This window comes from Abramis brama (assembly GCF_963993115.1).
Source record: "Abramis brama genome assembly, chromosome: 23".
NCBI lineage: Eukaryota > Metazoa > Chordata > Actinopteri > Cypriniformes > Leuciscidae > Abramis > Abramis brama.
The window spans coordinates 9,788,376-9,802,169 of NC_139985.1; the positions used below are offsets into that span (position 1 = coordinate 9,788,376).

At 35.5% G+C, this 13,794-nt stretch overlaps 1 protein-coding gene and 1 pseudogene across 3 annotated transcripts in view; both read left to right on the forward strand.

The window, feature by feature from the left end:
• Positions 1 to 13,794, forward strand: part of igsf21a (immunoglobin superfamily, member 21a) — a 224,195-nt gene that overhangs the window by 23,657 nt on the left and 186,744 nt on the right. The window lies entirely within an intron of this gene.
• On the forward strand, positions 5,929 to 6,305 carry LOC311074573 (rRNA-processing protein FCF1 homolog; annotated as a pseudogene). The gene has a single exon. The product of its transcript is annotated as an rRNA-processing protein FCF1 homolog (transcript).

The following is a 13,794-nucleotide window of genomic DNA, read 5'->3' on the forward strand; positions in this document are numbered from 1 at the left end:
CCATTTTATACACACAGAAACTTCAGGACAACATCAAAATAAAAGTTTGATTTAACATGAAGAAATTATAACAGGAATATATTAATATAGCACAGTATTGTACTTCCTAAAATAATTATTATAATAATATCATTTATTAAAATTATTATTAAGGATAATTTACATTTTCATTTGATTACATTTTAAAAGTTTTTTTCAAATTGATTTTATAAATTTTTGTTTTGTTTTATACATTGAATTTGATTTAGTTAGGGACAGGAAGACCTCAATATTTAACTGACTGGCTATTATAGCTAACCTCTTTCCATGTGAAACAAAGCAAAACATGTCTAAAGGTTGAGATGTTAAATGGCAGTTGTATTTTAGGGTGCATGTTGTTGTTTTTAACCCATTTTTGCTGTTTACTGAACACTGAAACTGAAAAATAGTAAAGTATTTTGAATATTAAAATGTATTTTGTACAAGCATGGAGAATCCAGATTTTAATTGGTCTGTCCTCTTGAAGGAGTTCATTGGTGAGATTTGAAAAGGATGCTGCTGGGTAGCCTAGATGCTGGTGGTCTTTGGCAGGGCAGCAGTTAATTTGAACAATAGAGTAGAGGTCTGGGTTGATGTTTACCATAGAAAAGCTTGCCAGCCTCACACTTTTCAATAAATATGCATGGTCACGCACCCCTCTGATAGTTGTAAATAATGTATGGAATAGTACGTGTTTGCACAGCTTTGATAAAATCCAGTACAACTTCAGCGCTTCTAGACATAATCCTTTCTTTGAGAAAGAAAATAACAACAAATGCAAGGCAATGCAATGAGCAATCAACACCACACTTGAGTGTTTTCCCAATATTCTAATGCAGAGCAGGCACTCTGGATTTGGGTTAGAAACAGCGTGAGTCAGATGCTTGAGGCTTATCTGTTCAGTGTGGGACATGGCCTAATTTTGGCTGAAGGAGGCAGATCATAGGTCACCGACCTATAAACAGGACATATGATATAAAGAGTTTGATTAACCAAATGTCCTAAAATTAACAAGCAAATTAACCAGTGTACCGTTTAAAAGTCAGTTGCCAGAAGGAAAAACCAGATGATTAAACATGATGTAAAGACACAGCAAGTTTTAATCACATATTAGTCATTCCAAAACTGTATGCTATTATTATTATTATTATTATTATTATTATTATTATTTTCAGTGGAAAATATCATTCTATATATTTTTTTTTAATTTTTTTTAGATACACTTTTCCTTTAATTTCTGGATGGAGTTTTTAAGGTTTTATTCAGTTGTTATCAATAATGGATGATATTGGAACAGGTCATTAACAATTTAGTACAACAAATCGCTTTGTGGCGAAATGGAGGGTTACATTTATAATCTAGCTCACCCTGTAAAACCTAGACACCCTTTTTACAGTGTTTACTGTACCATTACTTTGTAGATCTGACGTTAAAGACGAGACTCTCACAACTGTTGATCTAAAATTCAGATTGATTTTAAGGGGTGTTAATCAGAATCACAATACAATTTAATATTGATTCTCATGATATTTGCCAATACCCTTAAAAACGATTACGTTTTGATCTGATTCAGGCATATATTAATCAATATATTTGATATTATGATAGTATGTGCCTATTTTACACAACCAGTTACATTTTTATTATCTCACAAATAAAAATAAAAAAAGTATAACAAACATTTCTCTGAAAATGGCACATCCTTTACCCCTATTGGGACATCCACACACACACACACAAAAAATAATGGGGGTAAAAATCAAGTCACACATGAGATCAATAATCTGATGACAGCTTGTGACATGATAACAGTCAAGTCTGTCAGGCTTCTGTGCTAAAATGTGCAATGTGTAAATTTTAGTGCAAATCCTCAACAAAAATTTGCTATTCCAGTTGTAGAAAAAAATACATTAATTTAGAAAAATGTATATTTTTATTTGTATTTTTATTTGAGACTATTTTTTGGCTGCTACTATACATCGCAATCTGGGGCAGATGCAGACATGATGCTAAGAATATTTTCTACAGATAACCAAATTACAAGCAATAGCACAAATACATACAGTAGAACAAAGACACAAATTAAATAGCCTAGCGGTTTTCAGGTTTTTCAGATAGATCTTTCAGGTACAGAAAATTTAATAGAGTAGTCAAATGTAAAATAACACGGCATAGTCTTCACTATGTAAATTAAATGTAGATTAATCCTTATTAAAGTCACAAAAGTTATTCAGTCAAGAATAAGACTTTGTCTTTTGTTGTTTGATTAACATTAATGACACAGACACCAGCAGGTATATTAGGCTACTGTCACTTTAAGACCAAATGCACAGATCTAATATACTGATACAAATTCATTTTTTTTTTCTCAACTGTTTTTGTTCACTTAAGAAATAACTGGCTGTGTTTATGAGGATATTCGCCAAGATGGGCATTTTTAACATATTTGTCCGCTCAAGGACAAAAAGTGAAAGAGAACTCTCTCTCTGTGTGCGCTATGGATGTACAGAAAACCTCTCACACAGCGCGCAAGTCCAAAAGTGAGTTATCTGTCGCGTCTTTTTACACTTGAATGCTTAATTGACAAGGATTAAAAACATGTGCCACTCATCAACTAATAAACCCATACAGAGAAAATCTGAATTTGGACTCCAGCCAGCTGACATTTTATTAGTTTGCCGTTTAAGTAGAGCTGCTTTTTGTTGTTATTGTTGTTGTTGTTGTATTTAATTTAATTTAATTTTTTAAGTTATCGAACATCTGGTTGAAAGATGTGGTAGACATCTGTCATCTGATCCAAAAGCAGATTCTGTCTCCTCTCTCTCTTTCTCTCTCGAGTATCCCTGACACACTCTGTTTGGAAATTAAGTAAGCCATGCTGTTACACGTGAAAACATCAATAGGTATTTCTCAGATTTGGACATTTTTGGAATAAAATGTCAGACTCCTTTGTTTAGCCAAGGCTAGAATGTTGTTTTTTCCAGTCTTTCACATAATTATATTGGACATGAATCATGATACACATGAAATATTCTGCTCACCATTACTTTTTACCTTAATTATAATTTGTTTTAATTGATCTCAGTTATCCCTGTTACAGGTAAATCACTACAGTTTTAAACAAACAAAAAAAAAAAACTTAATTGATATTAGCATAGGTAGTCATGGTGAAAATGGCAATTTAGCTATATAAATTTGTACATAATTTGTGTAAAAATGTAAATTTCCGTTAAAAAGTTATGGGGTTGGTAAGATTTTTTTAATGTTTTTGAAAGTCTAATAATTCATACTAATTAATAAGATTAATGAGAAGTCTTATCAAGAACAAGGCTAAAACCGCAAAAATAAATTATAAACAGTGTCTTGATAAAAAGTGTTTAATTCTAATAAAATTGCACATGAAAGTGCCTGTAGTTGAAGAAACACCCTACATGGAGGACCTGACGGATTGTTTGATATGATCAGGGTCAGGTCATCTTAAGTAACTCACGCAACTAGCTTGTGTTTTAAATTTTGTGATTGAAAAGTTGATTGCTATTTCATAGAAATGGTGAAAGTCATCATTGTCGAATTATGCAGCCCCACTGAGATCTTCACTTGAATTCTGTGCTGTGTAAAGTAAAAACAAAACTTACATCTAAGCTACAAAAGGAACTGTCTAAAAACATTTAAAACCTTTGAAACAAAGTAATCTAGATTCTGCAGCCTCTACGCATTTGTTTTCAGGAGCAACTCTAATAAAAACTTTGAACTGTTCTCTATTAATGATCTCTGTTCACAGCTGGACGCTTCAGTTCACCTCGCTTTTTAAAAAGTAAGCTACGTGCAGGAAGAATACAATTGCTGACTGACTTGACTTCAACTTTTCTTTAACTTTCATGCTGGTACAAAGGGGATTTTGATTGAGAGACAGACACTTTGCATCTTTTTTTTCACTCTTTCTTTCAAGATGTCAGTTTGAAATCACACAGGAGCATCTGAGGCGCAAGGCAGAATGGCTTCTCGTCCTTACTGTGCCGGATGGCACCGCTTTTTTCTAGCAGAATATGACACATTTTACACTTTCAAGCGCACCTGATAAGAGGAAAGAGCATTTCTGTGAGAAGATTGCTTCATGACAATTCTTAATTTTGCTTTCACACCTTATGCCGGTCTGAAAGAATTGAATAGACTCTGTTGGGGAGAGAAAATAGAGTAGCAAGACTTCAGACTGAAATGAGACGACTCTAACCCACTCACAGTGCCAATGCATTTCCCCCAAGGTCAAACGGGCAGGATATTTTTGTTTTAGGCTTGGATTTCTAACATTTCTTTCTCTGTTAATAATGTTCAATTCCTCCATTCATTCTTTGTTCACACTTATCATTGTTTTGTGTAAACTAACTTTCAGTTACCTTGTGTTAAAGATACTGTTTGTTAAATTAGACACACTCTTCAGACATTTACTCCATTATACTGTTGCGACTATAATAATCCTAGATGGGGCAGTAGAGCATCAGCACATCATCTTAGTTGTCAAAGTTGTCAAATGCATTTTCAACCAACTTCTCATATAGAAGAAAATTGCATTTATAGAGTTGACCTTAAAATTGACATTTTGCGATCGTTTACTCACCTTCCTGTCACTCAAAACCTGTATGACTTCTGTAGGACACAAGGGAAGTTTTTTTTTTTTTTTAAGTCTCAGAGTTTTGGACCCCATTGAGTTTCATTGTATGAACAAAAACTTAGTCTTCAAAATATCTTTTGTGTTCTGCAGACAAAATTAAGTCATGTAGGTTTGGAACATAAGGTTTGGGATCTATGGAAGTTAATGGTACCCCAAGACTGTTTGGTTACAAACATTCTTCAAAATATCATCCTTTTTGTTCAGCAGAAGAGATACATTTATGAAGGTTTGGAACAACTTGAGGGTGAGTAAATGATGACAGAATTTTCATTTTTGGGTGAACTATCACTTTAAAATCATTCCAATCCTCCAATCATTCTTTGCTACTTCAATTAAAGTTACTACATTCAAACTACTTGCATTTCAAGGTTACCTTATGTTAAACAGTTTTAAAACTGATTCATGCGATTTATAAATAGATCTTTTTTGAACTTAAAATGAATGCATTTCTGTTCTTAGGCAGACTCTGTAAGAAAAAAAGAGAAATCATTTAGGAAAGAAAATGGCGCCTCAGATGAACTTGAAGGGAGAAGTGATGCAAAGATTCTGAATAGACTGCAAAAAGGCTTATTAGATCACTTAGTGGTTTCTAATAAAGAGTTGTCTAAAACAATGTCTTGGACTAATTAAGGAGAGTGCTGAACAGACCCCAGCATGGCATCATGATTTTTATTTTATTTTATGCTATTCAGGCTCTGATAAAAGCCCGACACGTTTTCTTCTGTGCGGACATCTTGACTGGAAATGTCTGTTTTTACAGGGAAAGACCTTGTAGATAATTAGTTTCGGGATGCAGCAGAAATTACGTTACAATTGAGACTGAGAATGATTCTGTGGTTCGACTTTATGTAAAACGTCTTACCAGACATGCATGTATTCACATTGTATGTGAATGTTTAAGATGTTTAAACACATTTTATGCCAGAAAATCAGTGTGGTTGGTATACAGTGGCCTTAAAAATGGTTTTCACATGTATATCACGTTAAATGTCATTGATATTGTGTATCAACAAATATGCAAACCTATTCAAATGACTTCTCAGCCATTTTTCTGAAATGTGTGTTAAAAGCACAATACACTACCATTCAAAAGTTTTGGGGTTAAGATTTTTCTATTATTTTTGAAAGAAGTCTCTTCTGTAATTATTTGATCAAACATAGTAGCATTTCACAATATTACTGTTTTATTTTATTTTTATGTTTGTGTGTTTTTTAAGTTTTCAGTAATGGACTGAAACAACTTTATCAACTTTTCTATTAAGGCCAAATTAGATGTTGTCCAGTCAATGATGGACTGTCTCTATGCTAAATGTGTTCCTTGCATAACAGACTGTGTGATGGCTGAGCTTGAGAAATTAGGAATGAAGTTTTGAGTGGCTTTGCGGATTGCCAAAGATTCCCCCTTTGATCGCTTGCCTTGCTCACACAAAGGAACGTATGCTGATGACTGCTTGGTACAAACAGTAACACAGCACAAGTGTTACATTGTGGCCACGGTGGACAGGGACCTAAAAAGGGGGATTCGGAAGATCCCAGGAGTCCCAATCATGTACATCTCCAATCACAGGTATAACATTGAGAGAATGCCCGATGATTATGGCGCACCACGTTTGTAGTACACAGAAGTGTTTCAGTTATTCAGTAATAAAATATATAATTTTTCTTTTTGGAAATAGAAACTTTTTGTAATATTAGCTGTAGCTAAATATATATATATATATATATACGGATCCCAACTTTTTTCAACATTAGTGCATGTTATTAAAATAAATTCTGCTTGGTTTAATATTTTGTTATATAATGCTTTTGTTATAAAGTGTCTTATGAACCTCATATTCTTCCATGAATGTGAGCCATAATACGACCCAGCTGTACTTGATACACCAATATTATTTATCACTGTACAATATCATAAAACCAACATACTTTTGTCTCTATATATAGCCTGAATGCAGATTATCTTCTGAGTGCAATTATGGCTGCTTTATGAGTGTTTGTATTTTCATTAGTGGTACAGTCTTGTTCATCATTATGCAAAAATAGAGCATGTCTCCCAACTGGCGTAATATGAAAATAGGTCAGTGAATGTTCTCTCACTAAAGTTCTGAAATGACTGAGCAATCATTCTCTGAGAAACTGAAAGACAGGGATGTGAGCGGCAATATCACAGACATATTTGCTCTCTTCGCATTTATATCAAACATGTAAGCAGGTGACAGATCTGAAATTGAACATTGATTGTTTTTCTATACTGTGTGGATTCAGCATTTTAATTGTAATTCATCACCTGTCTCGATACATCCCTCAGCTGTGCCTGTTCTTTGGCTCTGCTCTTTTGATATTTTTGAACACAGAGGTGCATGTGTACAAAATAATAAATACACCCAGGGTTATTGTGTGATAAAAAATTATTGATTTAAAAGCATTTTTGTGAACTCAAATAAAAAAATCTTTTTGCAGTTATCAATCTCTCTTTTCAAAGTGTTATTGTAGTGGTTTGGGAGAAGACATTCCGCCTGCAGATGGCAATATGGTTTGTGACACAAGGATTGCCAATAATGTTATAAAGTTCATCTCGCAAGTTAGGGTTAGAGTGAGTTCAGCTGATTTGGTCTGACAGTAAGTCTTGTTTTCAGATTCTTGCTTTAGAATGAAGAAGTGGCAGATGTATTGAGCTTAAATAGTTTCCAGTGGTTGTGCTTTAAATGTAAATGCATTTTAATTAGTGGTGGAACGGATCACAAAATTCACAGTTCAGATCATTTACGGTTTTTGAGCCATGGATCGGATCATTTTTCGGATCAGCCCAAAAAAAAAAAAAAATAGGGGTGGATGTAACTTTGCTTTTCATTCATTACTTAAAGCTCACTTGAAGTTCTTTGATACTACTTCAAAAACTACTTGCCAAACTGATAAAGTTCAAACATTATTAAATTTAACTGAACAGTCGGTAATAAAATAAGAACAAATACACAAATTACAAGCAGAGATGAATACTAAATAACAAAGTTACAAAGTCTAACAGTAGTATTCAGGTCCAGAAATGAATAATTAAGCCTAAATGCAAAATAACACTATTTGTTCACTTAAAGCTGTATTTTGTTGTTTTATTAACATTAATGACACTGACAACAGTAGGAATATTAGGTGTGTGCTGTCACTTTAAGACCGACTGCACAGACCGAAAAAACTGACAAACATCCAGTTTCTTTCTCGACTGTTCACCTATGACATAACCGAGAGAATGCTTGCCGAGACGGGTATTTTGTCATAATTTTGTGTTTGTGTCCGTTCAAGGGCAAGGAAACGCGAAAGAGGAATCAATTCAGTATTCGAGCGCTATCTGAAACGCATCTCTTTCTCTCTCTCTCTTTGGGTGTGTGTGGCTGTGCACACAGATAACGCGCGAGTCCTGATTTTCGCCTCTTCTTCTGCGTTTAAAATAGTTTGAATGTATAAATTGGCGAGACAAAACACGTCCAAATGATAAACTTTCACTTTATGATGGTTAAATTTAGCAGTTAATCCGCGAATCACATGCGTGCCGAACCATGGGGCCTGATCCGTACGACACACGGATCAACTGCGATCTGTTCCACCCCTAATTTTAATGCATTATTGATTAATGCATACAAATAAACAGCATAATTTATGTACTATCGTTCGAAACTTTGGGCCTTTGGGGTCATTAAGATTTCAGCAAGGATACATTAGATGCTAAAGTGACAGACTGTTACATTGTTACAAAATATTTCTATTTCTGATAAATGCTTTTGTTTTGAACTTTCTATTAATTAAAGAATTTTTACCAACCTGTTAAGCTTGTTAGCACAGGGATGGGCAACTGGCGGCCCGTGGGCCTCATATGGCCCACTGATCCATATTATACTCGGATTATAAATTTTAAAACATTTTGAAAAGTCAGTCACGAAAGATAGCTTTTAGATTATGATGTTGATACTAACTCCAACTAGGAGAGATCGCTAGTTTCCAGCCGATTCCCGTAATTTCTTCTGGGGGACGATGCCCCCAGACCCCGCTACAAGGATTACATTCACACACGTCACCTTTTTCACCTCTTCTGGGTGTGCAGGTATGATTAAAGTAAAAGCTGAAAGTGAACCTACTGCTTTATATGTTGTTAATATGAATCAAACAACAAAAGAAAAACGGGAAATCACTCAGTGCTCTTGATTGAATAATTTAGTAGCTTTAATTAGAATAAAATACTGCTGTTAAATGCTCTGGAGAGGAGATAAACATGGCTGACCGTGTGTACAGCTCACTCAGGGCGGGTGAGCCCATAGACTCTATAGGGTCCATAATAACTCTTAATAGGTTAGAGTCTATCAGCAGTCGTGGGCGGGGCCTAAGCATTTGTGATGTCACAAAAGCTACAATCTGCAGACGGCTCGTTCTGAGACACTGCTTATGATTTATGGGGATTAAAAAAAGAGAGTGTGTGGATTTTTACCATTATAGGGTGGTTGTGTACACACACTGCCGACACACATTTATGTTCAAATTTTGCCTAATAGGTATCAACTCTACAATTGCATAACTCCACAAATAACTCTGTGTATATATAACTCAAATAAATTGGTCTAATGACATGGCCTTATTGGCGAAATAGAAAACACATTGCTGAATTTAAATTTTTGCTTAAGTTTATATTGCAAGTAAAATTATTGTGAATAATGTGAATATTGGATATCGCTAGTTCACAGGTAAAGACAAACACAAAACCCAGAGGACTGTCTGATGAAAGGAGAGGAACACATTATAATATTCTGTGTGTCTCTATTGTGAGCGTTGAATACACCCTATAGATGAGATCGAGCTTCTGGCAGAATGTCTGGCGCATGCTCATTAACTCGCAGGATGCATGCTCTTTGTAATTAGTGTCTGACACTTGTCTAAGCCCGGATCCGAGCCTCATGAAAGGAGAAGGCAACGCCAACAGAACAATCCACAATTATACCGACATTCCAAACACGTTCGTTCTCATCTTTTCAATGGCTGTCAATAATTAAAAATCACATCAGGGACTGTTAGCTTTGAGATGCTCAATGCTAATCATTACTCTGGCACTTCTGAATGTTTCACTGTTTATGTACCTGAGACTTTTTTAGAAATTCAATTTAATTAGAGATGGGTATTTTGGTAATTTGTACAGTGCGAGATGGACATATTTAGCTCCGCAGTGCATGCAAAAGGGTTTACAGTCACTGAGATCCATTAGCATTCCCATTAATCTCAATGGCAACTGCTTGACTGCCCAGGTACATGGTTTAAAACAAAACCTTTCTTTATCGACTATCCCAACATATTTGTTACGGTTGATGAACATTGTTATTGTGTTTTCATGAGCGATGGCCATAGATACTTTCTCATTCCAATTTTTAATAATTTTGCACCTAAACCACTGTAAAAATGTAATTTTCATAATTTATGTTACATATTTCAAAACTTGCAGTTGGTTTTCAATTGCCCGGAGGGTTTGAAGCCAGCGGTTTAAAATGAGAAGTGTTATTGTGGTGTTTCATTTGCTTAAGGATGCAAACACTGAGTCACAGAGTTGTGGCTCTTCATCAATGTGATGAGTGTGCTTTCAAAGTCCCACATTTGGCCACAGTATTTATATCGAGTTCCAGTTCTTTGCCAGAACAGGCAGACAGAATTAGCCTGAACTATTTACTAGATCTTTTTGAGAGTGTATTCAGGTTTTAATAGAGAGTGCCAGAGTGAAACATCATGTTTTTGGAACACAGCTGCTTCGACAATATTATATGAAGCAGCTCAACTAATTTTTGGTATTTTCAGTGTAGTGCACTTATGAAAGTGTAGGAGACATTTTGTTGAATGTTTTAAGGAGCCGAATGGGTAAGATTTGCCATTATAAGCATGTCTGCAACTGGTGTTTAGCAAAAACTGAAAGCTCCTAAAGCATTATGAAATATGATATTGAACTTTATTAATCCTTTTTTTAAAATCAGGCTTCATTATAGGAGGAGGACATATCAATGCATTTCAAATAGTGTGTGGCTAAGTCATAAAGTATGCCCATGTGCATAAGATAACTAAAAAGGATTTTAATAAAAGTCATGCAAGCTTAAAAAAACTTTATATGATTTATAATCACTGGGTGTTGATTCATTAGAATTTTTTTATTTTTATATATAGCTGATTCTATTTGCACGTTGAACATGTACAATACAGCATAGTTCGCTTTCTAGCAGATTCATGTGGGTATGCTAACTGGCTAAAATAATATCTTTAAAAATTGCTTAAATCTAGTATCATATATTTACGTGTGTTAAAATACTGTACATGTAAAGTTGTCATATACTAATTCTGCTACTTCAGAAAGTCAACTTAACTGTAGCTATTATTATACCGAAAATTACAATAGGACTCTACAGTAAAGTTCCTATATTAAGGGAGGTCATTCATTCTATGTTCAAAGTTTTCAAGTTGAGAGAAATGTTGTTTCAATCACACATGATGTGTTGCTGCTAGCTTTAACACGTTTAGCTTCTTCCCTGCCATTAAGAAGGGAAAATGGCAATTGTTGAGTGTCCAGTATTCCACACTTTTTCCATTTTTTTTTTTTTTTCAGTTTAAAAAGTAGCAGGAGTATGTTTACATTGCAAAACGCAGTATGATATGGTGCACTTCATACACACAAATTATATATACTTGTATTGCACTTCATCATGCTACCTTTTGCAGTGTAAAAATACTCCTAGAAGTATGTTAAAGGACAAATCCAGTGAAAAATGAACCTAGGGGTAATTAACACATGGTTACCGAGTCGATCGTTCCCTGCGATGCGTTTTCATGAAAATCGAATGTAAAGAGTTTTATCTTTAAAAACAGATTAGCTCATAACACTAGTATATGGGGCACAGAGTAAGTAAAAATAAATCGCTAGTTAATACCACTAACAAGGCTCAAAATAGCCTCACACTAACACGGTAACATAATGAGGGTCCCTACATGCAAACCGAAGCATTGAGAACTTTGTAAGTGTACAGACAGTTTAATAAGAAGATACTTTATAAAGACAGTACATTACTCGTTGACATGCAGGATCCATCTTGGAAAACAGTCTCGACTAATCGAGTCACGAACGCCGTCGATAGGATAGCTGGTCGATAGGATAGCTGGTCGATAGGAATTACGTTTGTGAAATCTAACGTAGCACGGCGTTCGTGGCTCGATTAGTCGAGACTGTTTTCCAAGATGGCTCCTGCATGTCAACGCGTAATGTACTGTCTTTATAAAGTATCTTCTTATTAAACTGTCTGTACACTTACAAAGTTCTCAATGCTTCGGTTTGCATGTAGGGACCCTCATTATGTTACCGTGTTAGTGTGAGGCTATTTTGAGCCTTGTTAGTGGTATTAACTAGCGATTTATTTTTACTTACTCTGTGCCCCATATACTACTGTTATGAGCTAATCTGTTTTTAAAGATAAAACTCTATACATTCGATTTTCATGAAAACGCATCGCAGGGAACGATCGACTCGGTAACCATGTGTTAATTACCCCTAGGTTAATTTTTCACTGGATTTGTCCTTTAAGGGCGTGATCTCAGAAGAGGGATGGGGTGCGTGCAGTTCACGGGAGGTTGTGGCGGGGTCAGATGTGAGTTTTGGATTTGGACTTTGGCTATTTGAACCTGGTTTAATGGAAATGTGTGAAATAAAATGTGTGCAGTATAACAGAATATTTTAAAATATACTTTGAAATATTAACAGAGGTAAACAACCTCATCCAACACAATCTCTTCTGATTTCATGTCCACGCTCTTCGCTGCATTCGTCTTGAGATTTTTCAGCTAAGGAATTAAACTTCAGAATTTTTAGTGTGGGATGATTTGGCCGGCTGTTTTTGCTGAAATATTGCCCAAAGAGGGACAGTTTTTATTTCTCTTTCGTAACTCCCTGCAGTGCCAGCTTGGGTGGAATGACCAAAAGATGGGCAGCTCTTTGTGGACGTGTCCTCCAGGCTTGGCTGCTTGTTTTGGGGATGTGTGGAGAGACGAGAGAGCAACGCAGAAGCAATGGGAGACTGCCAAGCCTCCCACTGGGTGTTTATGGTCCTCATCAGTTTGAAATGTCAGCCTGACTTGAGAAGTTACACTAGGCTCTTCTATAAACGCCGTTCTTTTCACTCAAGTGATTTGGACGAAATCAACCTCCTGCCAGTCTTGGCTATAAAAGTCAGGAGGTCAATCATTCTGCCCGAAACAGTTGTAGTGCACATCCTTAAAATGGCAGGTTCAGACTGCACAATGTCAGCCCGAATTTGGAACGATCTGTTTGATGTAGGGTCTCGTGGTGATTTGTCAATGACAATGGGCGTCGGGATGCAAGGATTGATCATTTTATCTCGTATAGTGTAAAGCAGCACGATTCTGGAAAAATTAAGAATCAAGATTTTTTGGGTGCAAACAGAGATCATGATTCTTCCACTATTCTGAACAGACAACTAAACAAAATAACGTAATTTACAAGAGGTTCTGACAAATGTTAATTGTTGCAGTCAATTTGCTGCAGTCAAAAATCTAGGTGGAATTACAATATGCAATAGAGGAAAGGTTCGTGGAGCTGTGGCAGCGATACTCCTGCCTTTATGATGTTTCCTTGAGTGTTTACAATGACAAAGTGAAAACAGATAAATGCAATGAATACTGCAATTAGCATTAAGCTAGCAAATCATTCATCGCTTTGGTAGTCATTGTTTGTTTACGCTCTTGTTTCCGGAAGTCAGTTACTAGTTCTCGATGACATCACGCACGTCCTTTAAGATGGCAAGCGATGATTGGTCGGAAAGCAACATTTAGTCTGACATGTTTCTTGTCCATGACGCAGCAAGAATTCAGGAGTCAAAATCGCATAATCTGACAGTCACTAGCATAACAGACAAAAATATTGTGCATAAGACACTGCAACACAAAACTTATTTTTCAAATCCCCTCTATGTCATCATCTAAAATCCGAAGATCCTTTATTTGCGTACAAGTGCGATTGAGAATTTTTTCTACTCCTGGAGACCAGGTAGAATGATAACAGAATTTATATTTTTGGGTGAACTATT